We start from the raw sequence: 12,230 nt of genomic DNA, 5'->3' as shown, positions 1-12,230 counted from the left end.
TGTGGAGGATCCTTTGCCACGTTATCACTTCTCCAGGTCCATCAAGGGTGGTGCTTTGTGTGCTTTGATCCAATGAAATTATTCTCCTCACAAGATAAAAGGGCTTTATGAGACCCAGGGAAGGCTGGGGGTGAGAGGCCCACAAAACTTTGTGTGCTTGGGGGGGATCTGGATCAAAACAGGAGACAGAAAACCTTCCCTGGTGGGAGAAGAGCAGTTTAGTGTTGATTCCAACACTTTCTTCTTCCTGCTCCTGACGTTCCAGAGGAATTTCCCAAGCCTGCTGTTCCTGCAAAGGCAAATCCATTTAGGAAAGATCTCTATCAGAGCCTATTCATCCATTTTGGACATTGTTCTGTGGAGTTTGCTGTTAGGAGATAGATAAATAAATAAATAAATATGGAGTATCAGGAATACTGGGACAGCAGGACCACTTCTTTTCTACCTTAATGATTCTACGATTCTCATACACACATCTGTTATTATATCTCCTTTTCCAATGCAAAACCAGGCAGGTTTAGTAAAAAACAGATATTTGAACTTTTAAAAGGATAATTCTCAACCAATTCAGAACATACTTTTTTTTTAAAAAAATCAAGTTTTGTATGCAAAGCCTCATTACAGAATTGTCATGAAGAAACTGGAACCTGGCAGTGCAAAATAAAACCAGAACATCCCCAAATAAGAACAAACACTCTTGAGAGGATTATCCTGCAGAAATGCTTGTGCCAAACTGCTTTTATAAAAATTATAACTCATTTACCTGCAGGTTTTTTTCTGTACAACTGCTTCTATCAAGAAGAGCACGAGGCTGCACTCAAATCTTGACTTTGAATCGTGTGAGGCTGCAAAGAACTTAAAGGGAGAATTTTTTCTTTTACCAGATGATTCCTCTCCATTTCTGTCCTGAAAATACCAATGCTGCTGATCTCATTCCACATCACAGTACAGCCATAAGCGAAATGTTCAAATAATTCTATAAAAATCCTGTTTTCCAGCCAGAAAACAATTAGTAGTGATCGTATTACCTTTAATGCTGTTCTATTTCATAGACTGTTAGAAAGTGTACTTATGTGCTCAGCATCTTGTAAAATTGCTAATAAGTGGCAATTAGAGTTATTAATACTTCCCTCCTAAGTGAGAAAGCAGATTCTTTCATTAGACAAAGTAGTTTGTCAGAGAAAATTGGGGCAATAACAAAACAATTTCCTGTTCTAATCGGGCAATTTCCAAGGATTTGCCTCCAGAGAATTCAGGGGTCTCTTTGATAAAGCAGCACCCACTGCCCAGGTGATGCCAAACCTGCACAGCTCCAGGGATCAGGAGAGTGGCTCCAGGATTTGGGTCACCTCACCCCAGTGAGGTGTCCCTCTGCCTGTGTCCCTCTGCACTCCTCTTCTAGAGCAACACCAATATTTGCCTGGGTTAGACATTTTTTTGTTACCACTCCATGCTGAACTGACTGCAGTGTTTTCTATTCCCCAGGATTTCACTGGGAAGGGGATAAACCCAAAATTCCCCCGCATCAAAGGGGCTTTGAATGAAAACATTCACATTCCTTCTAATCAGCCATTGAGGCACTGAGCTGGTTTTGAGTGATCATTAGTGAGCACTCTGAGCCAGAATGATGAATTTTTAACGTCCAGGTAGAGCAAACTCTACAAATAAAAACCCTCCTGGGGCAGAGGAATGGGTGTGAACACATCCCTGAGCCTGTAAACTCCCGAGCTGGAGCTAAATCAAGAAGCAATAAACATGAACAAAAAGATCTAATCACATATCCACAGGGTTTTTATCCCAAATTTCTATAAAAGCCACTTGCCTCTGTGGATGGGTATTCCTGATGTTCCTGAATCTCAGCCCTCAGCACAACCAAAATCCAATGTCAGTGACTATCACTGAAAAATTAAACACTAGAAATTTACTTTCATACATGGCTTTGCTCTGAAATAAAGGTGGCATTTTTAAGACATCTTAAAGGATCACTGAACAATGTTAATTTTAAAATAACAACTTGGTTTTAACCAAATATAAACTGCATTTTATTAAATTTATACCCATGGGCTGACTCATGAGACCGAGATGCAGAATTCCTTATAGGAAGCTAGGAAAAGTTTGGCAGCTTTGCCTTAAAATATTCTGGGGCTTTAATATTTATTTTTATGCTGAAACTCTGAAGAATCAAGTTTGGAGTATGGAGTTCATCTTTCTTCAAAATGTGCACTTCACCTTAAAATGAATTTCCATTGTGGAAACCCAGGATCACAAATGGGGATGGAGCTTTCAGCTGGAAAATGGAATGACGTGGTGGAACAGAAGGAAACCTGGAATTCTCCACACATCACAAAACTCAGGGAACACAAGAGAATAAATTCTACAAGGATTTTCACAGATGTGGTTTTAAATGTAAGGTTTTGAAATTTTCCAGGAGATACCAGCTCCTGTTTGGATAACCAGCTCAAACGAAATAGTTCAGCTTCACTTTTATGCATCCATAAAACTCCTTGCACGAGATGCTCAGTGGAGTATCCGACAGTAAACTGGGGAAAACAGAGCCATAAAGCTGAAAGGTAAACATGCAGAGAATGATCAGGCTTTTTAAAGACACGCATTAAAATGAAATTCTCTCTCTATTTTTATCTGTCTAAGTGGATTTATTTTCTGTACAGAACAAGATGTAAAAACCATCCAAGGTGCTCACAGTCTTTGGACACTAAAAGAAGATGCAGTGATTTGACTCTCCAGTTTTGCTTAGGAAATGCTGATAAGTAGCTATTAACAGCCTATTAAATCAATTAACAGCCTATTAAATCAATTTAATTGATTAACAACACTAAAAGTGAAGCCCACAGCTTTTGTAGGAAGGATTTGATGTCTTCATGTATGGCACTGCTGAAAATCTCCGGGAGAAACTCAAAGGCAGCTCTGGAGCTCTGTTTAGTTTAATTTTGGGACTCCTTCTCACTAATTGCTCAGCAGGAAGAGCAGTAATTACATGAGCTGCAATATACAGGGTGCAAAAAAAAAAAAAAAAAAAGCAATGCAAATTTGCCACACCAATAAAAAGGCTGAGAAAGTAATATTTTGTACAAATTAATTAGAACCAAGCATTAAACCATGTAGTAATTGCTCTGTGGCATAACTTTCCAACAACTACTGGAAATTAGTTAAGGTTTCCAATAACTACATATGAGAAACATAATTTTTACAGCTTTATTTTCATTAGTTTAACTTTCTAGACAGTCACAAATCCAGCATAGCTTTCCTTTATGTTAAACAAAGAGCAGAAAAAATTTCTAAACTATCCCAATGGAAAGCTGTTTCCAAGTATAACTCTCTGAGGTTTTCTTCATTCCTTTTTCACGGCATTCCCCCAGTGAATTGCTTAAACTCTCCTTATTATTTGCATACATTATTTGCAAATATCCCTCATATACAAAACTGGTGGGACATTAATCCAAATAAAACTTTTGACCTTCTCACTGATATGCACATATAAGACAAAGTTAAACTGGACTTATTTAATTGTAATTGACCCCAAAAGTACCATAAATATTAAATATCCAGACAAAAAGGTGGCAAGATCATGTCCTTGTAATGTAAGAGTGATAAAACCCAGTGCTTCAAAAGAAATCTGGATTTCAGCGGTGGCCTGAAGTGCAGATGCTCAGCAGAGCCTCTGAAATGTTTTCTACCCCCTGAAGTTCTCATCTTGTGCACAGTTTAAGTAAATGAGATGCAGAACAGATGAGCAGCACAATTTTTCTTTTTTTTCCAGACAGATTTCCATGCTTTTTTTGTGGTCCCAGGTCATCCTTCCTCGGAAATTCAGGCTGAAGCAGCTGTGGCAGCTCTCAGTTTGAGACACCTGGGTGTTGCTAGAGACAGGCTGAGGCTGATGAGTCTATAAAACTGGATTTAGGCTTTAGTACTGAACCTAAACCATCCAAACAAGATGATATAAAGTGCTGATCTCTGTCTTCAGTCCTACCTAAAAGAAATTAATTTTTAAAGGGGAAAAAGGGAAATGTTTTCGTATATTCCTACAGGAGTTGGGGTGTGCTCTGTCCCTGAAGGGAACAGCTGCACTTTGGTGCCTGACCCAGCTCCAACTTGTATTTCTGGATCATCCAGAAGAGGAGACATCCAGAAATGGCCAGGAAACAACAGCCACAGGACTGTGGCTCCTTCCTTAAGGACAGTGACATGATAATGCCCAGAAAATTCCAGTGTTTGTGGAGACAAAGCAAAACCTGGAGTTTTGATGCCTGTTTGCAGAATAAAGCTCATTTTTTTCATGCTTTCACAGCAAGTTTCACTGTTTACAGTAAGACCATTTTTACCCAGGTTTGCCAGGCAGATCCATGACCCTGTGGAAGTGATGCTGACAGAGCACAACAGCCACACAACCCTGGGGTACCCCGACCTGCTCAGTCTCACACATCCCACTCCTCACTCTAAACATTCCACATTTGCTGTCCTCTCACACTTCTGCACTTCTCTTCTTTCAGCTTAAAATAAATACCTTTGCGTATTCACTCTTCTAATCAGCATGGTGGATTTATTTAATTTTTATTTAATTTTTTAAAATTTAAACTATTTAAAATTAAATTTAAATGGTGGATTTATTTAAATTTTATTTATTTTTTTTAAATTAAATTTAAATGGTGGATTTATTTAAATGTTTAACAGTTACCCAATTTATCAGCTGTTTTGTAATTTGAAAAGAGAATTACACCATTTAATTAAGTTTTAGTGCTGTCAAACCTGACCTATAGCACTGGTTGATTTCTATTTATTTTTAGGCACTCTGAGCCCAAGTCACAGCTCCAGCAGTAGAGTCACTTTTCTCTTTCCAAACCTCATTGCAGCTTCCAGCTCTGCCCTGGAGCTCAAAATGAGTAGTCTTGGTTTCATTTGTACTTCAAGAATTATCGGATCCAAGTATGGAGCATCTTCACTTGTTGCTGTTCAGGAAAGTATTTTTGTGAATTTATCGAGCATTTATTTAAAATTAAACATCTTTGTAAAAAAATACATTCAAGTATCAAAGATCACAGAATTATGGAATGTTTTGGGTTGGAAAGGACCTCAAAACCCACCCAGTGCCACCCCTGCCATGGCAGGGACACCTCCCACTGTCCCAGGTGCTCCAGCCCCAGTGTCCAGCCTGGCCTTGGGCACTGCCAGGGATCCAGGGGCAGCCCCAGCTGCTCTGGGCACCTGTGCCAGGGCTGCCCACTCTCCCAGGGAGGAATTTACCCCCAGTATCCCATCTGAACGAATTTCCTTTTAGTGTGAAGCCCTTGCTGTCCCTCCATCCCCTGTCAATTGTCTCTCTCCATGTTCCCTGGGGCTCCTTCAGGCCCTGCAAGGCCACCCTGAGCTCAGCCCAAAGCTTCTCTGTGCAGGTGAGCAATGCCAGCTGTGCTGCTCCATCCCTCTAGTCCTGGATGTTCATGGAGTTTAAAATTCCAAGTGCTGAACCTTTCCAACGGAATCCAACCAATCAACCTTTCACAAATAACTGATTTTAGTCTTTCATTTTACTAAGACCAAAATCCTACTTCTCTTGATTTTTCTAACTGTTTCATAATTAAATGCTAATTCCACAGCTTTTGGAGTTGACTTTTGACTCTGACATGAAATGTAAATTTAACAACCCCTACCAGCATGAGGCCAAATAGAAATGCATCAAAGACAGCTGAGAGGAGGAGGAGGTGTTGATCACAAGCCTGGCATTTTTAATGTTACACAGCTCCTTGTACAGCAGAATTTTTATTTTCTAAAAATTTAGAGCTAAATCATAAAGCCTTTTCTTTCTTTCTTTTTTTTTCTTCTATTTTATTTTTTTTTATAGCTGATACATAATGTATGACTCCACATAAATTTAGTCCAAGTCTGGCTTTGGACATTCACAGCCACCACAGCAGAATAAATTTATAACAGAGACTGACTTTAACAGCTTTATTCTTTGGGAGTTCAAAGCATTCTGTGTCTGTCTGCATTCTTCCTAAAGTTTGCAAGATCTGGAAGATTTTAAACCTTTCTTTTCTTGAAAACAAGGAACAGGAAAATGTTGGCTCTTGTGTCAAATCCTTGGAGCTCTTCAAGCTCTGCATTCATGGCACTGATGCAGAATTATTTAAGGATATTTTCCATGACTGGGTTTCTAAAATAAACACGAGCAGCAAGCACAGAATCAGCAAGATTGGAAGAGACCTTCAAGGTCATCAAGTCCAACAGCACCACCAAAACCACCCCTAAACCTTGTCCCCAGGAGCCACATTCAGAAGCCTCTTGAACAATTGCAGAGATGGTGACTCCACCACCTCCCTGGGAAATTGATTCCAATATCTGACCAACCTTTCAGAGAAAAATCCTTTTCTAAAACTCAACCTGAACCTCCCCTGACACAATTTGAGGCCATTTCCTCTCATCTTTTCTCTTGTGCCACAGCAGAAGAGACTGAAACCCACCTCAGCCATTTGCTTTGGAGGAAAAGAAAGGTTTGTGAGCCACTTTTTTACTCCTTTTTGCAGATGTTAGGGTGGAGAAAGCCTTTATGGCAGCTGAAGGTCAAGCCAACCTCAGCCAGCACGAGCACAAGGTGGCCAAGCTCTTCCTTCCTATCCTCTGCCAGTCATGTTGGGAGTTCATTTCCATGTTGTTTTCTTCTTCCCTACTGGATTAAGACATCACACAAAATCTCCAGCAGCACAAGAATCTGGAAAGATTCCCACATATCCCTGCAGGAAAAGCAGGGGCCCCGCAAAAGCAGTAAGAGGCTGATTTTGGCAGGTGGAACTTGCATCATTTATAAGGAATAACTCAATTTGCATCCCAACTGCTGAGCTGATGTGACATTTGTTCTGCCAGGGTCCCAGCAAGTGGCAGCAGTGGTTGTTTAGCAGAGGGCAGGACCTCTTCAGGGTGAATCTATTAATAGACTGCTCTGCCAGCTCTACTGCCACTCAAAGTCAATCAATCCTTTAATGAATCCAGACCTGGAAAGGCAGAAGGCAATTATTTTTACTTTTAGATAATTTTAGAGACTTTATTTGGATGCAGGAGATGGATCATAATCAGTTTTTCAAGTTAACTTTTCACATTAAATAACTTAAACACACCAAAATTAAAAACTCTTCCTACAGGACCCAGACCAGGCCTAGAGGAAGGAGGTAACATCCTCCTGAGAAAATGGGTGGAGGCTCAGTGCCGAGGAAACTGTGTGAGGATTTGTGAATACAGGTCTCAGAAACACAGGGAGCTTTAGAACCAGAGGGAAGAGTGTGGTTGTCCACTCCAGAGCCATGAGGGACACAAGGCCCTGAATTCCTGAATCCAAACCCAGCCTGAGCCTTGTTCTACATTTCACCTCAGTCCTATGGTCTACTCTGAATTTTGCTTCTCATCCCTTTTGTGTGATGCCTTGGATGCCTGGAAAACAAATATATAAAATACCAATCTGATAAAAACCCAGCTAACCCAGATATTAGAGGAGACCCTCTGTTTTTGTGTGCTCTGTTACCATCATGATGAATGATAAAACCAGAATAATTCAATCACTCTCGGAGAAGTTTCCCTCAATACACCCCTCCATGAGTAAATGTATGGATGGGAGGATTTATTTTATATAAATCTCATCTCCTCTTTCTTGGTTTCTGTGTCAACAACCTTGGCAGAAAATTCTTTCAGGGGTAAACATGGATCCTCTTACCAAACTTCTCTCTGGCTCACAGAAGTTACTGTAAAACCTCTTCCACACATTCCTGGCCTGGGGGAGAGATCCAGGGACACTCCCAAGGGTCACAACATCTTCAGTGCTTTCAGCAGGGAGAGGAGAGATCCAGGCTGTGCCTGGTGAGCAGCCAGAAAAGCAGATATTCCATAGCAATGGCCCATTTTATTTCTATATCAAGCGCATTTTATTTCTAAAAATCAAATTTATGGAGCCTCTGTATGCTGGGTAACTCACTCTTTGTTGAGATGTGCAGCTATGGCAAAGTGTTTTGTTTCTATGCAGCTGGGACTTACAGCAATACCTGCTCTTTGAAATATTCAGAGATGGGAATCTCTGTGTTTCCTACTAAATTTAAACACCACCAGGACTTTCTTCTAGGCATATTTATTTCTCTGTTTCTTAATTTAGATAACGTGTCTGCCCTCCTCTTTGTCAAATTAGTTTCCAATTAAAGCAGCACTTCAGACTCCCCAAATGCAATCATATGCTAATAAACCTAAACCCTTCTGCAGCACCAATTAGAGAAAATGTTTCTCTTCCAAAAATAATTCTGTGTGTTCCTCAGTTCTTTCTGAAAAGCAATCTGATAAGAGTCACTGGCGTTTGAAGAGTACATTGAATATTGAGAACAAAGCAAACCAGATAGCTGCATGGAAATTGTTGGAAAATATTGTAAAGAGACAGATTCATTGGGAAGTTGGGCTCTGATAAAACTCTGAAGTCCACTTTTGCCTTAAAGACATCTGAAAATCTTTCTCTTTGACTTCACAGTGTGTCACTTCAGCAGGAAAACAGAAGCCATCAGTCTGGAAAACAGTTTTTAAAAATCCCTTTTTTATGAAAAATTATTAATCCTCCAAACTGAAGCTCCTGCAGGAAGGAAAAAACAGTTTCAGATAGTTCTGCAAATCTGATTATTTCCTAAGTTGGTAAAATTACCAAAATATCTTTTGGCATTTTCAAAATTAAAATAAGAAGATTTTCCATTTCAAAACAACCTTTCCCTTCAAAATTTGAGCTAATCAAGCAAATAACAGATCAAAGATAGCAGCAAAATAATTAAATGCTTCAAAACTATCAAACCTATTTTTGTCAATTAAAGCAAGAAAATATCTCATCAGTCTGCAAAAGAAAAAAAAAAACATAATTAATAATGGGCTTTTTTCCGGTGTGGGCTTTGAATTAGGGGGAATTATCAGAAAGATAATTTGACAATTTGCATGTGTTTAGCATGATTTGATGATCCAGTGCTGCTTGAAGGCTGCTCCAAACTGCGCCTCAGAGTTTATGCAAAGAGCCAGCCCAACTTTCAGGAATCGTGGGGATTAAAATTTCCCTCCCGTGTTTTCTTTTCCAACACTCCACCATTCATTTTGGCACCACTGGCAGCAAAGAGGAGGAGAACCTCGATCCCAGCAGCTGGAGTGCAGAGAAATGGAGACTCTGCCTTTCCTGGACATCAGGATGCTGCTGGTCCAGCCTCTGCCAGCAGCTGGAGACAGCCCTGGGAGCAGGAAACACAGAAAACTATTTAAAATGTCTTTAAACTGCCAGAGGGAAGGGATGGATGGGATATTGGGAAGGAATTCCTTCCTGTGAGGTGGGGAGGGGCTGGGATGGAATTCCCAGAGCAGCTGGGGCTGCTCTGGCAGTGCCCAAGGCCAGGCTGGACACTGGGGCTGGAGCAGCCTGGGACAGTGGGAGGTGTCCCTGCCGTGGCAGGGGTGGCTCTGGATGGGATTTAAGGCCTTTCCAACCAAAAGCATTCCATGATTTCATGAAGATCAGTGACTGGGAAAATGCAAGTTTGTGTTACACCTGCAGAGGTGAAAGAGTGCAAGTTCCTCACCTGCAGGGGTGATTCACCAGGAAAAGCTCTTCCTCCTCCTCCTCTTCCTCCAGTCCTCTGCCAAAGCAGGCAAGCTCAGCCCTGAATTCCTGCTGGAGCCCAGTGATGAAGCAGAGTCATTAATTACCCACCTAAGAATAACCTCACGCGTGCCGACTGCACCGCGCTTATCAAATCTCTCTTCAATTCAGCAGGGCAAGGCTTTCCTGAAAAATGTAATTAATAAAAACTTGATGAACTGGCTGGGTTTTTAACTCTCCCTCTTTGCCCTTCTGTGACTTTCCCTGCTGTGCTCTCCCATCACTCCAGCACAATTTACTGCAAACCAGGTTTCAGAACTCTTCCAGGGGGAAGGAATGCAGGTAAGCACCAGCTGGGACTTCTCACAGCTGCCTGCAAGTTCACCTCTGCATCTCAACACCCAATTATCTGCTGAAAATACAGCTGCCTTGGGCACCTGCAGCACCAAACACAGCACTGAGAGCGAGGGGGCTGCAGATAGGAGAGCAGGAACATCACTCCAGGAAAAGTCATCCGGGATGTGGGGCACGGGGTAAAGCCAGCTGTCACTCCTGATGGGATTTGCACCAGCTGGAAAAACAGGAATTGTGTCCCAAGGCTTGCAAAAGCAACATACATCTGGGAGGATCTGCAGAAATTAATATTCTGACTCAAGGAAAGAGCACAGGGTAATCACCTGAGATCCTCAATGACCCCACAGCATTTTGCAGGCTGGAGTCAGACAGCTGCTGGCAGAACAAGGCTCTGGTTTGGGCTGTGATTAATTTTAATACAGGGAACTACACCCTGTTCAACATTTACAGATAAGTCTTTATGGTCATACCTATAATTTTCCTCTGATTTTACTTTTTTATTATTATTACTGCCACTTTTTACACTTATTACACTGTCCTGTAATAAGAAAATCAGGCTGCATTTCCATAATTATTCAGGACAGTGCCAGGTTTTGCAGAAGAAAATACATGAGAGTAAAGTGGTACTCTCAGAGATCCCAAATGATTAAGGAAAACTTGAAATCACTTTGAATTATACAAATAATTCTATGTGGGAGAAATTTATCACAAATTCTGAACATCCAGCACCTTGCTCAGTGGTGCACTCAATTTACTGTGTAAATTCTCACTTCCAGAAACCATTATTGGTGCAGGAACAAAGTGAAAAACACATGGAAATTTTTACAAGAGCAGATTCTTAACGTGAGAGGAACTTCCCTTTCTTCTTTCCATTATTTTCTTCAGCAGAGAAATTGAAATCTCCTGGAAGTTTTCTACACCCCGTTTTGAAAACTAATTTAAGTAACTCCACAAGAATTTGACTCAATTTTCCTCACCAAGAAGAATTCAAAAATGAACTTTCCTGGCTCTGAGTGGAATCAGAGTTGGGAGTGAACACAAGAGGGAGAACAAACCCCACATTTGCTGCACCACATCTCTGTAGCAGCTTGATGTAATCCAGGAATTCCAAAATAAATATCAGGGTTCAGATGGTTTAAACCAAGATGCTCTGAGCCAAGCAGAGGAATTTCAGTTCTTTGCCTCCATTTCCTAAGGTATCCTGAAAATAGGAGGGGTTGATCTTTATCCTTCTCTCATAAACCTCAGCCAACTAAAAGAGGGAGAAGGAATTGTGTCTGAAATCCCAACATCCATTATTATTTAATAAAATACATGAGTTGGAACAAACAGCTGTAAATGTGTTGACCTCAAAGGTGAGGAAGGTTTAGTTGATATAAATGAAATTTTGCTCCCTTGTGTAACCTTTAACTTCCAGACCTTTAACCTTGTTATGATCTTTCACCCTGTTTTAGGTAAATTCCCTCCCCACTTTAAAGAAAAATAGAAATGAAAACTCAGTAAGTGAAGCCTAATATTTTAGGTGCCTGCAACTGAAATAAGGCATGGAAAAAAATAAAAATAGCTTAATTTGACAATGGCAAAATGTGTGACATTATTTAAGCAGCTCATTATGTGAAGCTTCAGAGTTGTTCTCTGAGCTCAACTGAAGTTTTTGCTGCCTTCCTGCCCTTGTTAAGTCTTTCTGGTAAAAACTAAAGAGCTGCCTGTCTAATCAGAGATTAATAAGGCTGTTCTCAGCTTATTTGGGAGCTCTACACTGCAGCAGCATCAAGACAAAAAGGACTTAAGTTAAAAAAACACAGTTGAAAAAAAAGAAAAATCCGCAAAGTTTGTTGGCTTGCTTTGAGGAGTGATGACTTATTCCTTTCATTTGAGCTTTACACGTTCAATTCCACAGTAAAAATATTTCCAAGCAGCAAACTTTAAAGCAAAGCATCACTGAACAAAGTTCAGAGCAGGCTAAGGATGATTACACTGCCCTCATGTCCTCAGATTCTCAATGAGCTCCTGTGTTTAGCTGGGAGTCAGCAAGGGAAGGAACTGTGGCTGCAGAAATGAGTGGCAGCCAAAAATTCACTCCCTGTCACCACTCTGTGTTTGAAAAGAGATGGGAGCTTCTCCCAAAGCCCAGCCTCAAAGCTGCCCTTGATGGATTCCTCCTGCTTTGGGCTCCTGGGGGGAAATCCTCAAAATCACAGCCCTGCTCTGTGATTTCTGCTGCACTCAGGGCTGCTTTGCCACTGATTTCCCAGAGTCACGT

The sequence above is a fragment of the Passer domesticus genome, chromosome 9 (genome assembly GCF_036417665.1).
Source record: "Passer domesticus isolate bPasDom1 chromosome 9, bPasDom1.hap1, whole genome shotgun sequence".
NCBI lineage: Eukaryota > Metazoa > Chordata > Aves > Passeriformes > Passeridae > Passer > Passer domesticus.
The sequence above is the reverse complement of the archived record's forward strand: the minus strand, read 5'-3'. Positions refer to the sequence as shown.